The sequence below is a fragment of the Mirounga leonina genome, unplaced genomic scaffold, assembly GCF_011800145.1.
Source record: "Mirounga leonina isolate KUSES-001 unplaced genomic scaffold, KU_Mleo_1.0 Mir_151, whole genome shotgun sequence".
In the NCBI taxonomy this organism is placed as follows: Eukaryota; Metazoa; Chordata; class Mammalia; order Carnivora; family Phocidae; genus Mirounga; species Mirounga leonina.
This window is the reverse complement of record NW_023270377.1, coordinates 29,946,094-29,968,221: the sequence shown is the minus strand read 5'-3', so window position 1 is coordinate 29,968,221 and position 22,128 is coordinate 29,946,094. Positions and strand designations below refer to the sequence as shown.

The window sequence follows — 22,128 nt, the reverse complement described above, 5'->3', positions numbered from 1 at the left end:
AGTTGTGACTGTGGTCCATCCTTGGAAATAGCCTGAGAGTTAGATTTTGGTTAATGGGTATATATTTTTGCAATAGGTGATCTTCAATAATGTAGCCATATTTAAAAGTTTCCTAAAAGCAAGGCTCTTCCCCATTTTAAGTCTCACTGTCTATAGTGCCTTAAGAAAAAAAGCAGTATTTTAGAGTTATATAAGGATGCTGAATGAACTAACCAGATTCTCACCAGTTTGGTATAAAAGGTTCTTCTCAAGAACAGTGCCAATGTATATGAGTTAGGAGTCACTATACCAAACCATTGAGTATTTACTAATAGGTTTGTGGCAATATTTTAGCATATTTCTTTCTGTAAACAAGGAAGCAAGTGTCCTCATAGTATTTTATTTTATTTTTTTAAAAGTATTTTAATTATTTATTTGACAGAGAGAGACACAGCAAGAGAGGGAACACAAGCAGGGGGAGTGGGAGAGGGAGAAGCAGGCCTCCCACTGAGCGGGGAGCCCGACGCGGGGCTCGATCCCAGAACCCTGGGATCATGACCTGAGCCGAAGGCAGACGCCTAACGACTGAGCCACCCAGGTGCCCCAAGTGTCCTCATAGTATTTTAGATGTAATGTCTCCCCACCATCCTTTTAAGGAAACATATTTAATGGAACATTACTTTAATAAAAATCAGGTGTATGGGTTCTACTTTAATGGTGAGTTTAAACAGAAACAGTATTTAACACGCTGATTGAGACTGTGTGAAGCCCAAGTATATTGGATTGAAGGAAGAGAAGCTATATAAATGAGAAAAGTTACAGTTTACTGCTTATTTTTACAATGTCAGTATACCCCAAGTCAGAGTGTATCTGATTGTGTTATCATCATTTACATGCAGAGAATCACCAGTATTTAGTTCAATGTTTTTATCACTTAGGTTCTGTGTTTAGACTAATTGAAAATACTCAATAAGGCTTTCCCTACAGGAAATGAGGACTAGTGTATTTCTGATAGATTACATATTCTTACCAAACTAGGATACCATTGAATTCTAGGTTGAGGTATTTGGTGAGGGAGTATATTATTGCTAACAAAGATGCAAATCCTGATTCAAGAAGAAAGGCTGGCTCCCCAAATCCTAACCGTATGCAAGTTACCAAGCAGTGGCTGAGTCTGTCTATATCAACAGTAAAAAGGAAAACACATTTCTTCCTTTCCTCAGTGTTCTCTGTGGCTGATGAAATGCAGACCCCGAAGAATAGACTCTGGTCTTTGACTTGCCACAGAACACTGGCACATCCTAGCCTTCTCCTTTTTCAGTTGTAAAATAATGTCCAAGCAAACTTTAAGCCTTAATAGTCCAAGGTGCAAACATTGTGCTTATTATTTATCTTTCTATTTCTAGTGCCAAGTACATGGAGGGTGCTCACTGTATATGTGTTAGACTTAGGAATACAGGCACATATTAGTCTGGGAAGAGTTCTAGAATTTCTCAGCAGTTTACCCACCTTTTCTAATTTGGCCATTCTCTCTGTTCCCCAAAACAACTACCAGGTAAAGTTGTATCTGCTCCAAAGTCTGGTTCACCTCAGGCAGGAAACAGATAGTTTAACTGCTGTGCTATGAAAAGCAGGCAAAGTTAGAAAAGAAGGACATTTAGTTGAGTCTGTTTTTACCCAAAAGAAAAATACATGTGTGTGTGTGTGTGTGTATTATGATTCTGTTCATTTATTCCTGCGTATCCTAACTCATGGACTATTTAGACTGCATTGTCCCATATTATAGCCATGGCCACGTGTGGTTATTGAGCACTAGAAATGTAATTTGAGTGTAACATACATAATGGATTTTAAAGATTGAGATATAAAAAAGAGTAATATGAAAGACCTCATTAATAACTTTTATGTTGACTACACATCGAGATAAGACTATGGTATATTAGGTTAAGTAAAATATATTATCAAAATTATTTTCACCTGTTTCTTTTTAAAGCATGGCTGCTAAAAACTTTAAAATTAGATCTATGGCTCACATTCTATTTCCATTGGACAGAACAGCTCTAGACAGAAGTAAAATTGGATATAGCATTAATGAAATGGTTTGAGACCCTTGAGAGAAGTTCTTGGAGTTGCATATCATCTCTGGGGTAACAGTATGATTAGGTTTGCCTGGGGCAGTCCTCATTCGTGCCCGTTGTTCTGGCATAATTATTAATAGTGTCCCCACTAACTCTCAGAGGTGTCCATGCACGGATGATAAATTATGTGGCACCCTACATATAGCCCCATAGTCACTTTCATTGTTTGCTCAGCGATAAGAGGAGCGGCCTTTCAAGGAAACCATGGGAACACAACCACAACTCTCACACCGTAGTACACTGCAGAGAGGGGTTTGTGTGGCCAGCCCCTGAGCCCAGGGAGTACAGAACTGGAGACTGCAGGTTCTTTCCCATCTTTCAGATTCCATAGTTCCACTTGGTGCTTCCTCCGCAACTTCAGCTGCACCATATTTGATGCCCATGAATTAATAAGTGATGATGAATATGGGGAGTGTGTGATAATTCAGCCATGGTGCAACTAACATGGACAATAATTGCTTAAAAACTCTGTTCAACTGCATTGCATGTCAATATCCAAAGGAAGAAAAACAATCAAAATTTCCATCTCTTAAACAGAGTGTTCACATGTAAGTAATTCACAGATGGCAGAGCCCCAAGTGGGTTATGTTCAGTCATTCCCAAGAAATGAAACTTACTTATAACCCACAGCTTAAAAAGCTGGAAGGATGAATATTTGACACATTTGATTATGTTGAAATATTGCCTTTAAAACCACAGTTGATGACTGTTATTTTTACTTGCACTTCATTAGGCTTATTATAGCAGGAGGAACTTTCTCTGATGCCCAGAGATGCATGTTTGTGAAAAGTTGGAGAAGTTACACTTGTTTTCTGGCTGGTTAAATTATTACAAATTGGTTATTTAAGATGTACACCCTCAGATAAGGTGAAGTTTTAAAAAGAGTTCAAATTAGAAAAATCAAATTCTCTACAAGTCTCAGATTCTGTGTATTGAAAAGCCACCAAATCTCACTCTTTGTTACTTAGGGTACCACCAGCTAAACAGCATGGAAATTTATTTTCTTTCTTCCTCTTTTCATAAACCCATCAGTTAATCAGAATAGCATAATTATTAATGTGCAAATCGTAATGACTATTTATCTTTCAAGGCAATAGAAAATCCAATTCTACTGACTGCTTTTGAATTAAAGAAAGGGAATCCTGGGGGCAAGATGTAATAGTGGGAGTCTGCTTATGGGATGTCTTACCTCCCTTGCCTTGATTGTAACCTGGTGTTCTTGGCTTAAGGGCATGCCATAAAACCAGGTTCTTGAAATTGATGTTCCCGAATTTGTGGGTGGAAGAGAACTCTAAAACAGATGTGATTTTTTTTCTTAATATCCGGTTAACTACTATGGTTGTTTTGTGTTTTAATGACTGTTTATAGTTTCACATTTAACCCCTAAAGCAAAATGATCCTGCAGGGCGAGTAAATTAAAAAGTGGATTCCTGAAAATTATAATGCTGCGGTTGTTCTTGGATAGTAAATGACTTTGTTTGTTCTAAAACTGTTACTTGTCTTGCATCACCAAAATAAATTAAGAAAATATTGGTCTGTCTTTTAAAAGTTCATATCCACAACGTATACATTTTCTTTTTTAAAAATAACATGGCAATACTTTAGGTTATTAAATTGGGAGTCCATGAATGAGTGTCAGAGGGTCTGTTAACTCTGAAGTTTGATGCTGTGGACCGTTGCACGTGCATGCATTTTTTTTGTGAAGGAGACTCTATTATTTTTTTTTTTTTGAGTCTCTCTCAATCTTATCAAATTTTAAAAGGAAAACAATGATCAAGAACTACTTGTTTGCAGGTTTAGGATGAAACAACGTGGGAAAGCCGTCAATCCTGAGAATTTGATGAATGATAGAGATTAAGAATGCAGTAGGAATTGACACCACCCCCCAAATATTGAATAATTAAGGCTATTTCATCTTATCACCTTGCCCTTATCCAACACATAGCATATAAACTCAAGATGTAAGGATGAATAGAAGTTTTTGAATTGCTGCTTTGAGAGTTCAGCAATAACTCTTCAGTGAGTAGCAACTGATTCTCAGCAAGAGTAGGATTGGAGGTAAAGGGAAGACACCCTGGGGAGAAGTGTTTCCAGTGGTCTTGCATGTTAAGGGAGATGAGATGGTTCTTGGTAGTTTTTCCTATTTTATCAGCAAAGATAGTGGCAGATAGCTTCAAGTGGGAGGAAGCATTTCCAATGAATAGGAGCGTTCTCTTTGTGTTTTGCAGATAATATGATGGAACATTGATTTGAGAAATTTTCCTTTGTGTGTCATATACATTGAAATCATCATCAGTGTTGATCTTGGCTTAAACATTTTCAGATCCATGAAAGAAATCATTGAAATATTAGAGAGAAATTTAAGTGGCTTGGCTTTTAGGATTAAAATCATCAAATTGTCACTGAGAGATGTGAGAGGACTTTTGGTTGTGGGTTGCTAACTGTCAAAACCCAACATAGAAACTTAAAAATTTTGAATAACTAAATCATATTTTTCTTCCCCTTAGATATACAGTTAAGTAGCTATACAAACACTGATATAAATTAATTGTTGTAGACAGGGATGTAGATTGGAAGGAAGGCTCTATTCATTGTCTTCCAATGAGGAGAGATGGATACCAATGAGTAAAAGGGAGGAAGAAATAGCATGTAATATATAATTGCATTATTTAGAGATACTGAAGCCTACAAAAGGTTTTTCTTTTTTTTTCCCCCTTCCTGACAGAGTGATTTAATAATAGTCCTGGTGTTTGTAACTCCAGCTGTTCACGCTGTGTGCTGATAAGACCAAAGCTTGGCGACACATTGCAACAATGGTTTTTATATGACTTTGTTTTCAAGAGATAACACTGCCATCCAATATTTCATGGGGCCAAATGTTTACTTAGTTTGGCAAGTTGAGGCAGCTTAATTTCTGAAGCAGTTATGTTTATAAGACTTGAGTTCCAGGTGGGGAAAATCCAGAAGCCTAATTTATTCTGCAACAGAATTTTTCACCAAATCTTACAGAAGCTGGTGAAACAAATTTGGATTGTCTGAATGTCTGTACCATGACTAATAAAGGAATCTGGGAAATGTGACTCCTGTTTAGGTGTATGCTCCCCGATCATTCTTCTTGGGTCTAGTCCAGAACTGAAAGTTTAAAAGAAGGACCTCTATTCAGAGGTTAGTTTAAAAAATTTAAAAAAATAACCATGACATGTCATCTTTTGCTGTTTAAATTGATCTGCTTGTAATGAAGATTGAAAGGGGGCACCTCGGTGGCTCAGTCAATTAAGTGTTCAACTCTTGGTTTCAGCTCAGGTCATGATCCTCAGGGTTGAGATCAACCCTGCTTCGGGCTCCATGCTCAGCACAGAGTCTGCTGGATATTCTCTCTCTCTGCCCCTCCTCTTGCTTGGGCACTCTTTCTCTCTCTCTCAGAGGAAGGAAGGAAAGGAAGGAAGGAAGGGAGGAAGGAAGGAAGGAGGGAGAGGGAGGAAGGAAGGAGAGGGAGGAAAGGAAGGAAGGAAGAAAGGAAGGTCTTAAAAAAAAAAGAAAATTGAATGAGTTTTGCTTCCATGTCAACATAAATTGATTAATCCTTTAGATGCCCAAGACCTCTGCTCTGTGCCATCTGGAGAACTTAAGTTATGGTCCTTATCCTAAGGAAACTTACAGCCTGGTTTTGATGACCAAATCTGAAGTGATTAAACAACCCTAGCAATCCGTGAGCAAGTATCAAATGATCAAATAATACATTTTAAGGATCAGAATTTGTGTCCTTTGCCTTTAGTCTGCACTCTGCTCAGCCTCCCATGCCCCTCAAGGGAATTCCCATGTGCAGAATCTCTGTTAGCTCTTATCCCACCCAAATGTAACTACTTATTTACATGTCTGGTACAAGACGGAGCTCCTCAGAGGCATGAGTCAATATATTCATTTTTGTATCCAAGCCCCCAACACCTGACACATAAATATATGACCAGATAATTAAAACTGTTACTTCTGAGATAGAATGAATTCGACAACTTTTAACACATCTTGTAGAGATGTGCATGCTTGTGTGGATGTGTATTATAGATATGAATGAATATATGAATTAGAATGTGAAAATCGTGAAATTACCTGTCCAACATACTATTTTGCTCCCTAAATAGCTTTAGTTAAGAATTCTCTGCTTTAGGACAATGTGTTACCTGTGTTGACAAGGGGAGAGAGATGTTTAAACACAAAATTCTCCACTTGGAATTAAAATGTGGGTTGATGGCTCAGGTCAGCAGTTTCAATTGTGAGAACTACTTCATCTCTTTACAGTTCTAGCAGTGATTTCACAGAGAAATTGGCTCTGAGAAAGAACAGAAATTATAAGACAACAACAAACGTTGATAATTTAGAGATGAACATGATAAAGCCTAACTTTGCTTATGCCCTTGATATATGAACAGAGAATAGAAATTAATATGTATGCAAAGAAGTCGATTATCTGAGCTCTACGTCTTTTGTCAACAAAACTGTGAGTTCTAGAATCCAAAAGTCCATGATCTTGGCAGTTACAGCTTTGTAATTTTCTAAAAACTGTGTTCAAAGAATTTTAAAAATCCTTGATTAGACTGGAAATGTCTGGACATCCTTCTTTTTTTTTTTTTTTTTTTTTTTTTTTGGACATCCTTCTTGTATGCCTACCACATCTGCGGATTTCCCCTTCAAAATATTCCTTCTATTCCATCTTCTTTAAGAGGTTCTTCTGGTTTCAAGTGATTTGGAAGAAAAGAAGAAAAAAAAAAATCCTGGTATGTGAATTAATTCAAGAATATGGGAACATTTATAAGGTGTTTCTTAGTGAAAACACTAATGAACATCTCGTGTTAGTTGTGTGGGCAAATGTAATTTGACAGTGTTGTTTAAAATTTGGTAAAGGTGATGTTTAAAGTAGCTTTATTCTAAAGGTCAAGCTCCTGTGTTCTGATTGCAGCAATAACTTGGTGATCCTGAGTAAATTATTTAAATTGTGCTTGATTTCCTCAAATTTCATGTGACTAAAAGGAAATAATAAATAGAAATCCTATATGAACTTCTGTTGTTCTTAGGAACTGAAACATCCCGACTGGCAACTTCAGGGTTCCAGATGTGAATTAACTTGCTGGGTATGAATTCAAGTTTAAATTTCCTCTTAATACCTCAATATTTGTAATTGTTCATGGAATGAGGTTGTATTTCTATCCAAAACACCGAAGTTTATTTTTATTGGTCAGGGTAATAATATTAAGGTAGGGGGGTGTGTGTGTGTGTGTGCGCGCGCGTGTGTGTGTGTGTGTGTATTTAAAAGGCCAAATACACAAAGGCAGCAGTAGAAAAAACATACACCCATACATAAGCACACTTAAATTCTGTACAAGAGAGAACTTAAATCTGAAGGTTCAAGTACAAGTAGATCATGTTGCTTTCAAGTGAAAGCTGAAGGGTATGGACCATATCTATGTCTCTCTGTTCTGATGGACCTTCCATGTTGTGGACATTTAGTGAAAAATGATGGCATGGAAGGAAAGAGTTCATGGGGTTTATCTTGGAAAGATGCAAAACGATTGTTATTGAGAGGAAAAGATTTTTTTTTTCCTTGAGCATGGTGTGATTCTTAGAAATCTCTTCTGATGGGGGATTTCTTTTTTTCTCACAACATAAACTCTTCTGAAGTACAAGTTTCATTTTGGTTTTTCCTTTCAAACTTTAGTCATAGAATGACACTGTACAGACATTTAAAAGATTTTTCTCTTTCTCAAGAGGGTGCCCCCTTTCCTAATACCTCTGTACTTGTAAATAGAATTCTGATTTAGATGAATCACATTTTAAAAGTAGCTACTGTGTGTGTTTTACGCTTGTGGAAACATACAGCGTCCTCATAAGCAGCATGTGAGCTTGTCACCATACAGCTTTTGATGTCTGATTAGATGATCATAGGGACATCTGGAATGAGTTAGTTTGAAGTTACTGGTGTGAGGCACTAGAGAATCCAAAGCCTTCTGACAGACTTGAACCAGTAAAAACATTGCTACTTTTAGCAAATCTTTTTTAACTTGCAACTGGCTGATGATTTTCAGACTGACATTGCCCTGATGTTTTCCAACTGACTTCCCAGCCCTCTTTTCCCTACAAATCTCCCCCCTTTCTAAGCAAAGAATGGGTAAATGGCATTTGTTGCAAAAATCATGAAGGATTATTCCCCTTTAAAGTGAGAAGGCAGATTCTTAAGCATCCTAAGTCAGAATTGATGGATTTGCTTCTAAAGAAATTGTGTTGTCTCCTTTTCCTGTGCCTTTAATTTCACTGCTGTGGCGACCACCCATGCCTTCTTTTTTTTTTTTTTTAAAGATTTTATTTATTTGAGAGAGAGAGTGAGAGAGAGAAAGAGCACAAGAGGGGGGAGCGGGAGAGGGAGAAGCAGACTCCCTGCTGAGCAGGGAGCCCGATGCGGGACTCGATCCCGGGACTCCAGGATCATGACCTGAGCCGAAGGCAGTCGCTTAACCAACTGAGCCACCCAGGCGCCCACACCCATGCCTTCTTAATTAAAAAAAAAAAAATGTATTTGGCCGTCAGCTATGTTCTATGAAGATCTGAACATCAGTAAGCATCCAAAGCATTTGATACTGCTATAGTGTGGTTGCACATATCTAGAACACCTATCAAAAGTTCATATATGTATTGAGTCAAAATGTCATTTGAGGCGCCCCTGGGTGGTTCAGTTGGTTAAGCTTCTGCCTTCGGCTCAGGTCACGATCAGGGGGCTGGGATTGAGCCGCACGTCTCGCTCCCTGCTTAGCAGGGAGTCTGCTTCTCCATCTCTCCCTGCCCATTCTCTTTCTCTCTCCCTCACTCTCTCAAATAAATAAAATCTTTTTTTGAAAATGTCATTTGAATAGTCTCATTATATATAGACATTGCTTAGTTAAGGGTTCTTTCATTTGTCCAGTGGGGTTTTTACGAGTATGAAATGGTTCCTTATTGTTTTGTGAATAAAATGATTATATACCTGTAAGTATATGAACCTATTTACAAAATTTGACAGGTCACTCTCCTACATTGAAACAACTGACCATTTCCCATGCCTCCAGGATATATTTTAAATTTCTTGGTCTTGGTAGGACTTTTTTTTTTTTAGTGTGGTAAGACACACATAATATCTACCATCTTAACCATGTTTAAGTGTAAGTAGCACTAGGTACATTCCCAATATTGTGCAACCATCTGCCATCCATCTCCAGAACTCTTTTCAGCTTAAAAGACCAAACCTCTGTACCTATTAATCAACAGAGAAAGAAGAATTAAGTTATTTTCTTTTTTAGTGTGGTAAAATATACATAACATAAAATTTACATTTTAATCATTTGTTGGTATACCGTTCAGTGGCATTATGTACTCTCACGTTGTGCTGCTGTGAGCCACGATCCGTCTCCAGCACATTCTCCGCATCCCAAACTGAAATTCTGTACTCTGTAAATAGTGACTCCCCACTTCCTTCTCCCCCAGCCCCTGGTAACCACTATTCTACGTTCTGTTTCTATAAATTTGACCATTCCAGTTATTTCATGTAAGTGGAATCATGCGATATGTGTCCTTGGGTGGCTGGCTTATTTCACTTAGCATCATGCCCTCAAAGTTCATCCATGGTGTAGCATGTGCCATAATTTTCTTCCTTTTTAAAAACTGAATAATATTCCATTGTATGTATAGACTGCATTTTGCTTATCCATTCATTTGTTGATAGACACTTTTGTTGCCTTCATCTTTGAGCTATTGTGAATAATGCTTCTGTGGATGTGGGTGTACAAATATCTTTCAGATCCTGCTTTCAATTATTTTGGGTATTCACCCAGAAGTAGAACTGCTGGATCATATGGTTATTTTGAATTTTTTTGAGGAACCACCATACTGTTTTCTACAGTAGCTGTATGGTTTTATATCCTCACCAACAAAGGCACAAGGGTCCTCAGTCTCTCCATAATTTAACACTTGTTAATTTCTATTGTCTAGATAGTATCCATCCTTGTGGGTATGAATTGGCATGTTAGAGTCTTGATTTGGATTTCCCTAATGACTAGGGATGTTGAGAATCCTTTTAGGTGCCTATTAGCCATTCATATACAAGTGTCCCCCACTATCAAAAGTAGAGTGTCCCAATGAAAACCTTTTGTAAGCCGAAATGGCATGAGTGCAAAAGCAATTACCATTAATTTATAGGGGGACAGTTTTGAGCATTCCCACCCCCAAAAAATAATGTCTCCTAGGCTTTTCTAATACCTTAGGACACATCTTGCTAACGGTTACACGATAAAAATCATGATAAAGCACAGATACTCACACAGTTGAAAGCTATGGCAGCCTGATGCTGAGTGTAGTTCCCAGGGAAGGGGCTTCATGGTGCCACTCTAGCTTCTGGGGGTGCATGCTGGCTATAAAAAATACTTAACGCTATTTTCGCTTTTTTTCCATCAAAGCAAAAATCCTCTTTGGGTTTCTTTTGGTTGGTGAAAACAGGTACTAATGTAGATCTTCTGTAAAAGGAAAATGGTGTAACATGAACTTTCAAAAAGTGAGGGGTACCTGTTATCTTCCCTGAAGAAATACTGATTCAATTTCTTTGCCCCTTTTTAAATTGGGTTGTTTATTGTTGTTGAGTGACAGACATTCTCTATATATTGTGGATATGAATCCTTATCGTATAGATGATTTGCAAATGTTTTCTCCCATTCTGTAGGTTGCCTTCTCACTCTGTTAACAGTTTCCTTTGGTGCACAAAAGTTTTTCATTTTTGTGAAGTTGGCTTGTCTACTCTGTCGCTCTTGTTGCTTGTGTCTTTGTGTCATACTCAAGATACCATCACCAACTGCAATGTTGTGAAGGCTTTGCCCTATGTTTTCTTCTAAGGGTTGTATAGTTTTAGCTCTCATGTTTAGGTCTATGACCCACTTTGAGTTAATTTTTGTGTATATGGTGCTAGGTAAAGGTCCATCTTCTTTTTTTTTTTTGCATGTGGATATCCAGTTTTTTCAGCAACATTTGTTGAAAATACTGTTTTTCCCGCATTGAATAGTCTTGGTACCCTTGGCGTTCAAAAGTATTTATTCACATTAGCAAGGGTTTACTTTTGGGTACTTGGCACAACTTTTTATAGCGCAACCACTACCTGTATGTTCAGCGCATCTCTAATCACAATATGCACACCATGCACACCATGCACACTGTGTAGTTTCTCACATGCACAAACAGTGCTTCTGTCTGTGTGTCTTTGCCCAGCTGTTTCTTCTGTCAGGTGAATGACAACTGTCATTCATCCCTCTTTCCCCTAGTACATGACCAGTTTTCTTTCAAACCCTAGTGTAATGGTCTCTTTCTTTACTAATCCTTCCCTAAACCCTTTCTGCTACAGACAGAATTAACTACTTCCTATCCAATGCACACTAGCATATCTTTATTATAATCCTATCTTATGTTATAATATTCCACATTTTATATCTCTTTACTAGACTCTGACTCACTAGTGGGTGGATCACATTTCCTCTACATACCCAGAACATAGCATTGTGCCTAAAGAACAGGGGTTACTTGTAAAAGGTTTATATAAAGAATACAATACATTATCTGATCTCACAATAGCCTACTTAAACCATGAAGCAATTTAATTGCAGTTTTAATAGCATTAATCTGCATGCTAGGTCTGCCAACAGATGGCCACATAATAGTACCCAGGATGTCATGGGGTCAGGTACTTTCTTTGCTCAGTTCCAAGTTCATGTCAGATGTAGACACTTTATTATATATACTCAAATATATTATTTTATCCCATTACAATATGCAAGTTCAGCTTTATTCACTCTGTTGTATAGGTGAAGAAACTAAGGCTCAAACAAATTAACTCATTTACTGTAGATCATATTACTAAGTAGCAGTGCTAGCATTTTACTTCAAATATGTCTTAAACCAATATAGCCTCTTTTCATTCTATCACTCAAATGTTAGCTTTGCAAGTAACACCCTAGAGTTTATACCTCTGTCCCATTGATGCTGTCATTCCTCAAATGCTTTGGGCAATCTTTATCTGAAACTTCTTTCAAAGCCAGTTTACGAGCCTCTTCCTAAAAAGAAAAAAAAAATAATTTCATCATTTTATAACCACACTTTTATTTTTCCACCAAAAATGGTCTCATTCTATTTGATGCCAAAGTGTATATTGTAAAGTGGGTCTCAAATGACTTGGTTATTTATACAGTTTAGATATTTCTATGAAGCAGAAAGTTTTGCCATCACAAAAAATCTGATGCAGGCATTAAAAACATTTATGGAAGAACAGATTCAGATGTGCTTAAAGTGGCAGAGTTTTATAGCCATTCTTTTGTTTATCCAATTGTCTAGTGGTAAGACAGCTAGGCTTTATCCCTGACTCATCCATTGGCTGTTTGTCAAGTGCTTAGGCAAATATAATTTTGTTCTCTGTCTGGAAGAAGAAGATTGTCTTCTCTCTTGCTCACAATGGAATTGCAAGGTTAATGCTTTTTATCTTGAGTATAGCATTTAGCAGACTGTGGGTGCTTAATGTATGTTAATAATAGTGATAATAATGAATGTTGATAATTAAAGGTCTCTTATAATTACCAAATTTCTAATGTGTGTTAAATATAATTAAAGGGAAATGATTTAAATTAATATGCATGCACACAAAAACTAGAGCTAGCCACAGCTTTTATTTTTAGCTTCTTAACTAATGTCATGGCTGTGAATCCAGTATTAAGAAATTCAATTATGATGACAGTTTCACTAGGGTCATGTATGGAGAATCCATGCAGGGTCTGGAAATGAGGAAGGCATATGTTTGAGTTGAAAAACATGACTAACAGGCGCCTGGGTGGCTCAGTCGTTAAGCGTCTGCCTTCGGCTCAGGTCATGATCCCAGGGTCCTGGGATCGAGTCCCACATCGGGCTCCCTGCTCGGCGGGAAGCCTGCTTCTCCCTCTCCCACTCCCCCTGCTTGTGTTCCTGCTCTCGCTATCTCTCTCTCTGTCAAATAAATAAATAAATAAATAAAAAAGAAAAAAAAAAAAAGAAAAACATGACTATGGATGGGAAAAAAAGAAAAAAAAAAAAAAGAAAAACATGACTATGGGAAGGAACTTTTGTGATTGGAGCTTGACCACATGAAATTGTGCATTGGACATTATTATTATAATCTATCCCTGTAATGCTGTTTGTGAGTTCTAGAAGAGAAAGGTACTTTTCTTGGAAGTTGGGCACCATCCCAGGAATGGGTAACAAAACACTTCTGCCTGGATGGTCTCTAGAAGACATAGAGGGAATAGAGGAAGCAATAATCATAAATAACTTCCCATGAAATTCACCCTGGAGATTCATCCTTTGAATTCAAAGCAGTATTACTTCATAAGGTGCTAGAGTGGTAGGTGGGAGTGGTAGACCCTGAGAGGCTGCAGGCTGCAGTGGTTAGTAACTTGTATTATTAATTGTAACTTGTATTATTAATAACTTGTATTAAGCTTGACCACTGGTTCAAATCTAGTTCTGCCACTGACTCGCTGGTTGATTTGTGTCAAGTATTTCCCTTCTTTTGGTCTCACTTTGTTCATCTATAAAATGGTTATGATGACAGTAATTACCTCATAGGGTTTTAATGAGAAATACATGAGGGATTATATGTAAAAATTCTCACTATGTATGGCAAGTACTATATATGTTTGTTAAATATATGTGTTGGAAGGGTAGTAGGATAGGTTACACTATAGAAATAATTCTAAGAGCAATCTTTTTCAAAGATTTGATTTTAATCAGGTTCAGCTTTAAGGAAGGCACTTAGCATACAGCTAGAAAAAAATACTGATTCCAAAGTTGAATTTTAAATGCATATTGAGTGTCTTTTGCTTGTAGAGATCCTTCTGCCCTTGTGTTTCCCTGGTTTGCTCTTCCTGACCCTCTATCTTGATTCGCTTTGCCCACTTGTCTGTGTCACAGGTACCTTCCCATTTGCTGAGACCAGCCTGAACCACCATCCTCGCTGTAAATCCTTTCCCCAAACCCTTCTCTCTGGCAAAAGTTAGCTACCGCTTCAGCAATATTTTTTTAAAGTAATGTATAATTTGGCATTTGGTGAGATCATGATGAAAATATTATTGGAGGAAGCAGTATTTAATATAGGACCAAAATATTGGAGGCCAGACAGAAGACACGGAGCAAGCACAGCATTGGCACCTGTCATGTCATCCACTGGTCCCTACCCAGCATATTCTGCTCTTGAGCAAACGATTCCCTCCTCAGTTCTTCCTGCCCTCTTCCTCCTCTGTGAGATTGGTCCACACTTCTGTCATGAACAGTGTCATGAACACTTATCATTTTTATTTGTAAGTTTCCCTCTTTCCTCTGGAGTAGAAGTGCACTAAGGGCAGAGAATGTGCTTTTTATCTTTGCAGCTTGACACTTAGCTCTATGGTAGGTGTTGCGTAACTGATTGAATGAATGAATGAAAGTAGATAACCAAGTGGAAAGAAAGAAAAAGTGAACAAAATATCAGTTTTTTATACATTAATATTTTTACAGAGAAAGGATTTTAAAGGTAGTATTTAAGTAAAGAATAAAGTGTTTTTAGGGACGCCTGGGTGGCTGAGTCATTAAGCGTCTGCCTTCGGCTCAGGTCATGATCCTAGGGTCCTGGGATCGAGCCCCGCATCAGGCTCCCTGCTCCACGGGAAGCCTGCTTCTCCCTCTCCCACTCCCCCTGCTTGTGTTCCCTCTGTCACTGTGTCTCTCTCTGTCAAATATATAAATAAAATCTTAAAAAAAAAGAATAAAGTGTTTTTAATGGTGTGTGTAGTATACTTTTGTGTGTTCTGCATTCACTGTCAAGTGGTAAACAAATGGACTTCATTCAGCATGAAATTTATCTGTATCTTGTATCAATATCACAAAGGAAAACAGAGCAGACATAGACCTCAGAGTATTAGGTTCTTTCTTTGTTTTTAATATAATTCAAACTCCATCTGTCCAAGTCACTACCTACATTATTTCACTGTAAATGTGATGGCAATCATGGGGGGAGGGGGTTTATTTGGAAAAGATTAGAGTTGTCCAAGTTAAGCCTCCGCTCGGAGCTTTCTTAACAATTTGAAAATAATGGAATTTAATTTAATTATCTGTGTATATTTGGGAGAGTAATCATAGAACTTACCAAAACAACCATTTAATGTCAAAATCTGAGTTTTTTCCGGATTTCTAAATCTCTTTTGATGAATAGCCGAAGTAGAAATTAGAGGCTTTTTGCAAATGTATTCTATTGAACATATGAATATCAGAAAAAATTTGTTCTGGGGCCAGATGTACATTTACTGAATATCCATAAAGTATTTTCCAGAAAATAACAAATAGAATAAATGCTCCTATTTTTTTTTCTTTAGTTACCTTTAGTGCTTAGACAGATAAATTGTGAAACCATACGATAGCCATTCCTTGTATGACTGCACCCCATGTTGTGGAAACTCCTGAATGGAGTGTTTAGTTTTGCATCTACCACACGTAGTTAAATTGATTTATCGCATCATGTAACCTAAAGCAATTTACCTTCGGGATTGCCAAACTGATTCTTGGTCTTAGAGTTCTTACTAATTTTCAAATTGGTGGGTCAAAAATAACATGTAAAATTAAATATTTTAAAGCCGTAAATCTAGGCATCAATTTCAGTAAAAAATTCTTCTAGCTTAATTTGAAGAAAAAGTTTGCATCATTTTAGGACCTTGCATGAATCTCAACTGATATTATACCTAGGTACCATTATGGAAAATTAAGGCTTTGTAAAGCTTTCCTAATGTTTTCCCATTTTTGGCTGTTTTCTGACCTCTTTCATCCATAATCTTGGGTTGATTCTGCAAAATCATTCATAATGTCTTTCTTTGTTTAAGAAAGATTGTGCCAAGTAACTTGGTTTGTGCTGGGGATTAAAGCTGAATAAAACATGTGGTGCCTGGGTGGCTCAGTTGGGTAAGCGTCCAACTCTTGATTTCGGCTCAGGTAATGAGCTCAGGGTCATGAGATCAAGCCCCGTCTCAGGCTCAGTGGAACCTGCTTAAGATTATCTCTCTCCCTCTCCTTCTGCCCCTATCCCCACATAAGATAGAGACATAAGATAGTTTTCCTGAGGAATTACAAATATTTTGGTCTTGCTGAGAGAGGAGGGGCCAAATCCTGAAGAACCATCTATGTTACATCTAGGAGCTTGACTTTCATATGTTACATAAGAACACTGAAGAGTTCTAAGTAAAGGAGTTAGAAGTTCAACTTTGCAAAGACCGGCATAGGGATAAGAAGATACTTAGGAGTTCGTTGTAGTATGTGATTCAGGGCAGAGGTGGCAAAGATCTGAATTAGATCACGATCCCTTTATGCATATAAACTCAGTGATTGCTTCAGTAATAATTACAAAACATCCACAACCATGCTTACTGTGTGCCAGTCCCCATTCTAAGTGCTTCAGATATATTATTCTATGTAATCCTCATAACAGTCCTATGATATAGGCACCATTTTTTAAGATTTATTTATTTATTTTAGAGAGAGTGAGCACTTGTGGGGCAGGGGGAGGGGCAGAGGGAGAGAAAATCTCAAGCAGACTCCCCACTGAGTGTGGAGCCTGAAGTAGGGCTCAATCTCACAACCCTGAGATCTTGACCTGAGCTGAAATCAAGAGTTGGACACTTAACTGACTGAGCCACCCAGATACCCTTGATGTAGGTACCATTTTATATCCCCATTTTATTGATAAGGAAATGGGGGACATAGAGATTAAGTAAAGGTCAAATTACTCAGTCATAAAGCTAGTAAGTGGCAGAAACATTTAGGAAATACAATCCATGGATCTTGGATAAGGGGTAGAATAATTCCCAGATTTCACTTCTTTGGTGAAGCAGATGAGTATTCTACCAACCAATATCCAGAACTTCAAATCAGCTTGTAGACACAGATACAAGTAGAGATCGTTGGAAATCAAAAAAATAGGAGTTGAAACCTTGAAGTCATTGATAACCTTAACCTGTTTCAATGGAGGAAAGTGGGGTAGAAACTGTTTTGCTTTGGGTTGAGAAGGAAACTGGAGGCAAAGCAGTGGAAACAGCATTTAGGGAACTTACAATAACATTGGGGAGAACACAGAGTTAATTTTTTTATGCTATTAACAATTTAAGAACTCTCAATTTCAAGTGATAAAAGTACAATTTAAAATGGCTCAGTCAAAACACAAAATAAAATTAAAATAGTTCAGTCAAAAAGTCATGAAGGTTTTGTTTTGGGGGGGGGTATTTTTGTATTTTTGTTTTCTGAAGAAGTTGAGTGTAATCTATAAGCATGTCAAACATCTGCATCTCCGGAGGTAAGAGATGCAGCTGAGGCTTCAGGAAAAACTGAAATCAGAGATTCAAGTAATTGCGCTACATTCTTTACTAGATTTCATCAAGGTTTTCTGTAGACCAGCTTCTTCAACACAAGGGAAACATGGCTGCTCACAATTCAGTTTTCCCATCTGCGGAGAGGCAGGAATTCTGTTTCTAGGCTCCAGGAAAGAAGTCTGATTAATCGGCCACTTAAGCCAAACCAGGGCACTGAGGCAATGGAGGGAGTAGTCGGCAGTCACAAGATATTGGCTACAGAGTCCCCCTGGGGGAAGAGCAGTTTCCAGCACAAGGAAGATTGGGCAGACATTCCTGTAGATGTATCGCCAGAGTGAAGGCCAGGTCTGAACAAGCAGTAATGGCAGCGAGTGCAAGACAAGCTCGGTGCCTGAGTGGAGAAAGGTGGCTTGACATGGGTGGTAAAGGATGAGTATCTGGTAGGCATGGAGAATTCAGTGAGCAAGTTGATATCATCAAGTTGAGCTTGGACAGAGGCAGAACTTCTGGGGCAGAGTAGAATTCTGAGTGCACTGTTTCTCAAAGAGTAATCGGAAGGCCACTGGCCTCAGAAACACCCGAGGAGTTTGCAAAAATGCCAGTTGCTGAGTTACACCAGTCTGCTGAATCAGAATCTTTGAGAGTGGGGTCCAAGGTATCCGCATAGTAGACGAATTCCCTTTATGATGTGCCATTTCCAATGGGAGAATGGTGTGAAATGCACTTATAAAGAGAGACCAGATCTGACCTGTGGGGGGCAACTTGCTTGAGCACCAGGAGATGTGGTCAGCTCTCTCAACGTGGGTGCAGAGGTGGGAGAGGCCCTTGGAAGCATAATCTCTGGGAATTTATTTAAAGATGTGCCGAGTGGAGTGAAAAGATCACAATATACTTGACAAATTAATAAACACACTGGGTTGTGAAAAACAAATTAACATTTTGTATGAAATTGTGAAGTTGTAAACATAAAAAAATTTAAAAAGGAGGAAGGAGGTTGGGGGGGGGAAGAGAAGGAAGAGCAACAGACCTTCTGTTGAAGGGAAAAGGAGTGGTGATACATGAAGGACTTTTTTAAAAATAGGACCATTTAACACAACTATAAAGGCACCCTGACATGATACGTTATTTAAGACACAAGCATGTATTTTTATTCATTTGCCTTTTAATAAATCACATTTAGTATCATCAGCCTCATTGAATAAGTAGACAAGGAGAAAACAACCACCTAACCATCTCCCTAGAAGTTGTTTTATCTCAGGCCACAGAGGCAATAATTTAGGAGACAGACTCCCCTGGGTCTGGAAAAGTTATGCATCTCAAGGATAACTGACATTCACCTAATGTAAGAACGGATGAAGTTTCCACCAAAGATTCTGTGCATATTCTTCCCCCTGTTTGGCTGAGGCACTAATCTTAATCTGATTGTGTTGAACAGAACAACCTGTCCTTTTAGCATTTCTTTGTCTGGCAGGAGTTCTGACATTTGGCTGCATGGTTAACATCAAGCATGAAGAAATTAGTTTCTGGTAAAGCAGTTAAGATAGGTATTCTGACGGGCGCCTGGGTGGCTCAGTTGTTAAGCAACTGCCTTCGGCTCAGGTCATGGTCCCAGGGTCCTGGGATCGAGTCCCATATCGGGCTCTCTGCTCCGCAGGAAGCCTGCTTCTCCCTCTCCCACTCCCCCCGCTTGTGTTCCCTCTCCCGCTGTGTCTCTCTCTGTCAAATAAATAAATAAAATCTTAAAAAAAAAAAAAAAAGATAGGTATTCTGACATTTATGGAAAGCTGTGTGGAGGAATTGGTGAAGCAGAAAACTCCAAACCACAGATCACTTGGCTGTTTCTACCTGAGTTCCTAATACATTGTGTTCAAGTTCAACAATACAGGCAAATGTGTTCTGGTTAGAAATTGGGGGAACCCCCCAGTTTGTGGTCTCAGTGGCCTTGGAGAGGAAGTTACTTAACTTCCCAGGGACAGTTTCTTCATCTGTAAAATGAGAAAGATGATAGGATTAAAATGGGAATTCTCTTAGAATACTGCTAGGAACATAAATCGGTGTAACACATTTGGAAATCATCAATGATCTTTATTCCCAATGTAAGAATTTATATGGAGGAAACATGTCTCTCTACTTTTTCCCCCATATTTAAAGCTTTTCTTTAGTTTTAAATCATCTGATCTCGAGGAGTGTGTCTAACTTTTATTTTCAGGTTTTCATCTCTCTTAGATGGCCAACAAGACACTGAAAGAGTTGGAACCAGCTTGGGGTTAGCTTACTCTGAATCCCAAGCAGTGCATGAAGGGTGGGGCAGTTGTATGCCTGAACAAAACTGGTGCTTCTAACTGGAAGGGAAATAAGATGAATGATCTTAATAAAAAACCAACACTCTCCTCTGGGGTCATCAAAGACTTCTTTGCATCCATTTTCTTCTGTTGTATTTTCTTACTCTTACTCTGAATACTGGGCTTTTTTTTTTTTTTTTTAGTTACAGGCATTGGAAGTATGTTTCCCAGTCTATGGCTTGTCTTGTTTGCCCTTATTAAATTATTTATTTATTTATTTTGTTATAGATAGGTTCTATTAGTTTTATTGTTGTGCTGTGTGTATGTTTAAAGAAATAATTTCCTATCCTGAGTCACGATGATACTTCTCACTATTATTTTTTCTGAGAATTTTTAAGTTTCTCTTTCATATTTAAGCCTTTAATTTACCTATCAATTTTTTAAGTGATATGAGTTAGGATCTATTTTTATTTTATTTTTTGGTATTGTAGTGTCATTTAAAATAATGAATGTTTGTTGAATGTTATTTCTGTGTTCATTTAGATGATATTTTCCCCCTTTAAAAGTAATGTATTCCATGAACACATTTTCTGCTGTCCAACCTTTTTTAAAAAAAGATTTATTTATTTATTTATTTATTTATTTATTTATTTATTTATTTATTTATTTATTTGAGAAAGAGAGAAAGAGGGTGGGTGCATGAGTGGGGGGAAGGGCAGAGGAAGGGAATCTTTGAGCAGACTCCCCACTGAGTGGGGAGCCCAACCAGGGGTCCACTGGATCCCAAGACCCTGGGATCATGGCCTGAGCCAAAACCAAGAGTCAGACCCTTAACCACTGAGCCACCCAGACACCCCCTGCTGTCTAGCCTTCTTTGCATTTCCATGATAAAGCCTCCTTGGCCATGATGGTCTGTGTTTTATATATTGCTGAATTTAACTTGCTAATGTTTTATTTAGGGCTTTATCATCTATGTTACTGAGATAGTTCTGTATTTCAGGTTTAGTTTGGCATATGCTTTACACACCTTATGTAAGCTTCACAGAATGAGTAGGAAAACTTTTATCGTAATTTCCCCTTTTCTCTGAAGTGATTTGTTTTTGGTATTGAGATTGTGTTTTTTGTAAACTCCTCTATTCAGTCTGTGATAGGAGTGTGTGTGTGTGTGTGTGTGTGTGTGTGTAGAATGGGGCATAGGAGGAGATAGCTTGTTTGTCTATGTAAATTTTGGTATGTTGCCAATAAAAACAAAAAATTCTAGAAATGTATCTATATTGTTTTAAAGCTCCAAATTTATTTGTATAGTCTTAGAATTTTAAAATAATCTCTTCTTGTGTAGTTATGTTCTCTCCCATCCCTAAATTGTTAATTTGTAAGTTTTCTGGGTTTGTTTGTCTGTTTGTTTTTTTACCTTTTTTACCTTGTCTTAATGGAGATTTGTCTATATTACTAGTTGTTTTTAAAAGTGTTTTCAGGGCGCCTGGGTGGCTCGGTTAAGCGTCTGACTCTTGGTTTTGGCTGAGGGCATGATCTCAGGGTCATGAGATCAAGCGCCACATCAGTTGGATACATAGCTGGGAGTCTGCTTTGATTTGATTCCTAGAACTGCCAGATGGTGACAAGTGAGTTTGCTTTGGCATTTTCTTTCTTGAATATCACGATGGACTCAGACTTTTATTGATGTAGTGTGTTTTGATCAATCACCATCATTCTTTTTGATGCCTCAGGTTTGGTGAGTGGGAATCCCCTTCAGATTAACTTCTTGGTTCTTAACATGACTTTTAATTTTTACAATCCTCCTTGCTTTCTGGAACAGCCAGATTTCCAAAGATCACCTTATACCTTCCTTTCCCCAGACCTGGCATTAGTCTTCTGTCCAAAGATATGTGGTGAATGGTATGAACTTTGACCAAAATCCAGATCTTGGGTGTGCATTTTTTCCTTAGAGTATGTTACTTCTACACATTTTGTGGCCAGAGTTAAAAAAAAATATGAATATATGTATTTAAAATCTTGAGTGCAAATAAATATCTCTAATTCACTTTTAGCACTAAGAGTTTATTTTATTTGATTTGTAGTTGCTTCTCTTTTACCTCAACAGTCTTGATTGCTGTTAAATTTAACATAATTACTCATTTGATTTATCATATAAGTTAAAAAGTTTCAAAATAACAGCACTGATATAACTATAAATAACAAAAGGTGTACTATCAAAGTGTTTTCATCTAAAGTCATTTGAAATAAATCTTTTCACTTTGTAGTTATCATGCATGTGTGTGCATGTATGTGTATGTGCGTGTACATAGATACAGACATACG

The 22,128-nt window shown here is 37.8% G+C and overlaps 1 protein-coding gene across 2 annotated transcripts in view; it reads left to right on the top strand.

The window, feature by feature from the left end:
* PARD3B (par-3 family cell polarity regulator beta) overlaps nt 1–22,128 on the top strand; it is a 995,632-nt gene that overhangs the window by 475,176 nt on the left and 498,328 nt on the right. The gene's annotated exons all lie outside the window — the stretch shown is intronic.